Source organism: Arachis ipaensis, chromosome B08 (genome assembly GCF_000816755.2).
Source record: "Arachis ipaensis cultivar K30076 chromosome B08, Araip1.1, whole genome shotgun sequence".
NCBI classification, from domain to species: domain Eukaryota; kingdom Viridiplantae; phylum Streptophyta; class Magnoliopsida; order Fabales; family Fabaceae; genus Arachis; species Arachis ipaensis.
In genome coordinates, this window is record NC_029792.2 from 115,693,023 (window position 1) to 115,699,465 (window position 6,443).

At 30.7% G+C, this 6,443-nt stretch overlaps 1 long non-coding RNA gene across 1 annotated transcript; it reads left to right on the forward strand.

Annotated features, from left to right (window-relative positions):
• LOC110266043 lies at positions 997 to 1,915 on the forward strand. The gene is made up of 2 exons (XR_002352930.1): positions 997 to 1,535; positions 1,662 to 1,915. It is a non-coding gene; the product is annotated as an uncharacterized LOC110266043 (long non-coding RNA).

Here is a 6,443-nt window from a genome sequence, read left to right on the forward strand (position 1 = left end):
TTTTCTAATTTTCTAATAATAATAATAAGGTGAATGCTACCCAACCCTCTCTAAAATAACATGTAAGTTACCCTTCATTATGTATCACATTGTAATTGGTCCTTATCTTAACCATAGTTGGGTTATTTTATAATTTATTATTCTTAAAATATCAAAGCTCTACTTCCGTTAATTGAAGCACATTCCACTCCTCCATTCTTTGTTTATCACTTCATCACCTAGATTTGGCGCGCCAACGTCATCGCCATGCCCTCCCACACAACCTCTCTTCCCAGTATAGCCAGCGCCTCTTTTTGCCATGGATCACTGTTTATCCACATAATTAATGGTTAATTTTGGTTATTAAATTTTTTTATTAAAAAAATATATCTTTATTTAATTACGTGATAATATATGTATGATAAAAAAAATATGTTTATTTGTTTGGAGTACAAATTTTATTATTATATTTGTATGTTCATGATTTTAATTATACTTTTAAATACTTTGAATAGATTTATTTTATTATATTATATTTTACATATAAATATATGTTCCATCACGTAATTAAATAAAGATATATTTTTTTAATAAAAAAATTTAATAACCAAAATTAACCATTAATTATGTGGATAAGCAGTGATCCATGGCAAAAAGAGGCGCTGGCTATACTGGGAAGAGAGGTTGTGTGGGAGGGCATGGCGATGACGTTGGCGCGACGGTGCTTGAAAGGACCAAATCTAGGTGATGAAGTGATAAACAAAGAATGAAGGAGTGGAATGTGCTTCAAGGAAGGAGAGCTTTGATATTTTAAGAATAATAAATTATAAAATAACCCAACTATGGTTAAGATAAGGACCAATTACAATGTGACACATAATAAAGGGTAACTTACATGTTATTTTAGAGGGGTTGGATAGCATTCAACTAATAATAACAATAATCTATTAATATATAATAAGAGAATAGTAGTAGGTTCAGTGCTTGACAAGTGTATAGGCTGATTGATCAACAAGTGTCTTATTTAAATAATTGACAAGTGTCTTACTAATTCAAAATACAAACATAAAATATAATAAATAATAAATATAAACAAAAAGCAAACAACACAGCAACTTCTTCACGCAACTCTCACCTGCAAAGCTGCAAAAGTAATAGAAGTAGATTTGTAAATCCAAATCAGATGCATGTTGAGCGCGTTTTTTCCTTTTTAGGATTAAAATTTGAACTTGCATTGAAACCAGAGCAAGAGTAAACAAATTTCAAATCAGGATTTTAAAAATCAAATCTTTCCTTGATTCTCTCTCTCTCTTCTTTCTCGCGCTCTCTCTCGGATTTGTTTTTTCTATCATCTTCTTCGTCTGTATCGAGGAAGCTATCGAGCAGTGGTAGAAAGTATTGATTAAGTGAGAGTGTTAAAACAAACGAAGAAAATGAGAGCAAGATCTGAGAGAAGAGGAGGCAGACAAAGAGAATCGAGCTTCAGGAGCAGAGGCGAAGAGAACTTTCACAGTGGAAAAGAAGCTCTCATGCCAATGTCAAATATGGTTACTGCGGTATGTGTTTCTTCTACTGCTGTTCGGTCATCGTTCTCTTTTACTATGTTATTCTTATTTAGAAGGCTCAACCAATTTGGATATAACTATTTAGGTTTCTTTTTTCCTGACCGTTGTCGATTTCAGATGCACTAAATCTTGCTGCTATCAGCCAAGAGGCAGCAGTTCGGTAGCAAAGTGGTGACGCCAGAAAGCTAACCGGTGGATATTCACCGTTGGAGATGGGAGAGAAGAATGGTGATGGATATCTTGCCATTGAAGATGTTATCGGCTGTGAGGCAAAGGTAAGCCTTTTTTTTTTTTAATTTCAAAATAAAAAACTACTGTATTTTTTTCTAATCTTCTTCTGTTTTTATTTCAAAACATTTGTTTCCCTTCTTTTAGTTTGTTTCGTGTGTGTGTTTTTGGGTTTAGGTTAGATCAAAGCAAGAGCTCTTTGCAGAGGCAAGCCACTAGAGAAGTATATCTATGTCTTTTTCTTATTTCTTATGCTGATGGGATATAATGCACTGTTATTTCTTCACCTAAAATTTTATTTTGACTTTTTAAAGCTTATTTGCTTCATTTTATCTTTTCGTTTTAATTTAATTGTTGTTTTTGTTCTGAGAACGTTGCATATGGTTATGTTGTTTGCTTGCTTTATTAGTTGGTTAAACTATAAATTGTAGATCTAGCATCATATGGTTATGTTACCTTAGCTTCCTGATAATTGTGGTTAACGGATTATAGTTGTGTCCTACTTATTGATGGAGGGAAAGAACTTTTAAGATTTTCAATTAAAAGATAAAAGAACTTCTCAATGTGTGGAAGAAAGATGCTCTTTTTATTCTGTGTTTTGCGTTTTCTATCTACATGGTCGTTTTTTGTGCGAGGAAGAGATTCTTTTAGGATTTATGAGTGAATTTTGCACATGGATGATTTGAATAAACTGTGAACTATAATCTTGCAATCGTTGGGGTTTTGACCACTTCCTTTTTTGTGTATTTTGTGTATCTCTATCTGTAATTTCGTGATCACATGATTCTATTATCATTATTAAAATGATTCACTTTGAGCTTCTCATTAATAGAATAGGAAAAGTAAAGCTTGATGTACTATTAGATTTTCAAGTAAAGAAAAACCTATTGGTAGAGAGAATATTGGAGAAAAGATATTATTTGACATTGAAACTTTGTTTGTTGAAGAGATTGCTTTTGTGGTAAGTTCATTACTTTTTTAGATCCAACAATGTGTGAGCTTCTTTTTCAATCTTTGAATATTGATATATAAAAAATTCATTTTATCATTGTACAATTTCTGTAGGACGCAAATACTCAGATGTTGCATATTCAATTAGTAGAAAGTGTTTCTTGGAAAGATCTAGCATTTTTTAAGTTCTTCCATTTCTTCATGCAGAACATATTGGTGATATATCGAAAGGACTGAAGGCATATCGCAAGATTATTTTTAAAGAGGTATTATTCAAATTTTCTTCTGAACTATGGATGTTGAAAGGGTTAGACTGATATTCATTATTATCTTTATTTAAGATTAGATGTATTCGATAAAGATAATTGCACTATAATTCACTCTTCAAAAGTGAGGATCACAAAGTGGTACTTCCCCGTACTCTCAAAAAAAAAAAGTATCCAAGAGACACACTTACCTTAAAGTATTTTTTTATTTCCTCTGCACTGCACCACTTCAGTTTATGAATGTAAACATGTAATACCTGAATCTTAATTTAAAAGAATTAAAAAAACTCAAACTACAAGTATGCATATGCAGTGAATTAATTATTCTTTTATCTTTAAATATGCATTATTTAATTAATTTCATTCAAAGAATATACACAGATAGTGATCAATAGTGAATTGCTTTATATTATGGCATTTTCAAAGAATTAGCTATTAATAAATTTTTTGCAAAGTTACCATTACAAATAAATCATTCCAATAGGCAATAATATTGATGTTTCTTAAGGTCCTTTAATGATTTGCTTTAATAAGCATTCCATACTTTGTTTGCTCTTAGCTTAATTCTAAAATTATTATTGAGAAGTTTGACTAAAGGAAACACATACACGTTTCTGTTGTTCAATCTGGAATTTTGATTTAATAGATTACTTAGATTTATACATGGTAGGGTCATGTGGGAACTTCATCATGATTCGGAAAAGGCTTTATCTTTATTTGAGCAAGTGATTTAGTGTGTTTGTTGCTGTTTACTATTTTTGTTGTTGGCAGTAGTCGCATCTCCAAACATGTTCTTGACATGAAGAAGTCAGTATTTTGGCTTGGTTGTGAAGAAGAACTTACGACAGTGATGAAAGGAAGCTCCATGGAAGAAGGAGAAGAGGGCGGCGATGATGGAAACTGATGGAAACTCAGCTAACGCTGTCCAGTCAAATGCAATTGAATATAAATCATATAAAAAGCTCCCCATAGTATTGTACCCAAACAGAGGTATTATTCTATAACAGAGGTACTCTTGATTATTCTATTTATTTAGGTTTGATGCATGTAATCAGCAGCCCTTATTTTATAACATATAGAGAATAAATAATTTTCTATCAGCCATCGGTGACTGTTGATGCAACTGCAAGGAGAAAGAATAGTGCCACGGTGAGTGGTGTTACTACCGTCACTAAAGAAGGAGCAGTTGGCAACAAGTTGAAACACCGGTCAAAAGAATGGAGAGTTCTGAGATCCTGTAATCCGCAGTGTGGGTAACTTTTCTTTTTTAAAAGTAGAAATTTATTTTTATTTTTCTTTCTTTTAAAAAAACGTTACAGAAAATACCATTAGGGTTCGAGATTCAAGCAGAGAGAAATCTATAACTATAACAATTTGACAATTGTATAGATTTTTTTTTCACTCATTTTGTAAAACAAATAATTTTTTCCCTTTTTTTAACTTCAGAATGGGATATTGATTATGTGATGGTGCTCAATCAAGTCCTTCAAAATGATTTTCGCAGCTTATGAGTGCTCTTCCAATACTCTCATTATCCTCCAACATAAGTCTATTGTAGTTAAGGTTTCACTTTATCAGTTTGAGACACTATTTGTTCTGTTTTTTTTTTTTCTTTATCTGACATTGCATATCTGAGTTTGATGTGATGATATTGGGTTATTGTCAAGGTATTTTCTTTACTTTTCATGTGAGTTGTTCTTCTTTCAGAGACTAATTTTTTTCTTTTGCAACCAATATGCATATATTGACTTTGATTGCTTCAGTAGTGCAACTATACTTAACTCTAGGCATTGATTCATATTTTGATTGTGATAATTTGAGATTCTAGCATTATGACGTGTTAAAAATGCATGAATTAGAGTATGTATTATAAGACATATATTCTTATACTGTTATACAGTGTCATGATTTATTTGTCCTTAGAAAATTGGTTTTATTTTTGTGTAATATGTTTGGGATATTAGTGTACTTTTTTTTCATGGATAATTTTTTATAACTTGGAAGTTGAAATTGTCATTCTAAGAAATAGTTGCCAATATTGAACCTAGCTGTAAGTGATGGCATGCAGAAAAATTATTAAGAAATGAAATTCAATTTTAAAATACATTTCTCAAAATTTACAATTGAGGGATTAATTTCATGTTTGATAGAAAAATTATAAAGGCAAGTTGTTGTTTTATTAAAATTGATATTCACGTGGGTGAAATTTTACTACCAGTTATTCTTTTATTTAGATTTGTTAATAATTTTTTTATAATTCCTATTCTTTACAAATTCTTTACAAAAAAGTAAATTGTTCAACTTGCAAAAAGTTTATTTTTTGTACACTCATGATAGAATGTTTAGACTTTATAAGATGCTTTACCTATTTTGATTTATCACTACTCGATATTTGCAAGTTCTGTTATCTATTTTTTCTATCTATCACCATACCATTTTCATAAGGGTAGTTGTTATATTTCTTCAAAGTTCCAGATAGTCGTTCAATTTTAAATGGAAAGCATATTCATATCATAAGATAAATAATTATTTTTGTGATATTTTCAGTTACATTGGATCTGAGCAACCTCCGGTGAAGTATCTAGAGCTAAGCAACAATGGAGAATTTAAAAATATGAATGTTACCGAGTTTCCAAGTTATTGAAGTGGGTGTCATACATTGTTATTGTGCTTTCTTTTCTTTTTTAGTTTTTATTCAAAATATGAGAATTCAAAGCATTGTGGTATTAGAATGTGTAACATCTTTTAGGATTCTTCTTTTCTCAATATTTTTATGTTCAAATATCTTATGTGAAACTAAATAAACCCTTTTTAAATAAAAAAAAAAAAATCATATTTGTGCCATTTAAGTTGGCATTTCATTTTAATATCAAATGGTTGAATCAAATAAATATCAATTTAAATATGCGATTGAGAAAGACTATATATTGAAGTGAACTGATAAATTTATAAAATAGCAAACCAAAAATCATTAGATTTTCTAATAATAATAATAACAATAATAATGTATGGTGGCAAGACCAAGTGCGTGCCAAACAAACAAGGTGGTAACACTATGATTAAGACTCGTGCCCTAGCCCCACGACAACGGAATGTAATATTATTTTATTATTATGTATGCATGCACGCACGAAATGAGGTAAATTTATTTGATTTCTCTCAATACCGAAAATACGAAACCAAATAAAGAGATCCACATCTAACTGTGGCTAAATAGATGGGTCATGGAAAAGGGATTGAACTTGATTATCCTAGGGTCCTCTGATTTGCACCACACCCATTCCCGTCCATTTCTACTGTTCATCAAACTTGTTGCACGTTTGATTATATATTTTTCATCATTTAAAAATAAAATGTTGCCAGCAATTTCGATATGCTAGCTGTGCTAGATATTGTATGTGTGAACTTGGAGATTCGATCAATCAACGTAATTCAATTAAACCAATTTTTATCA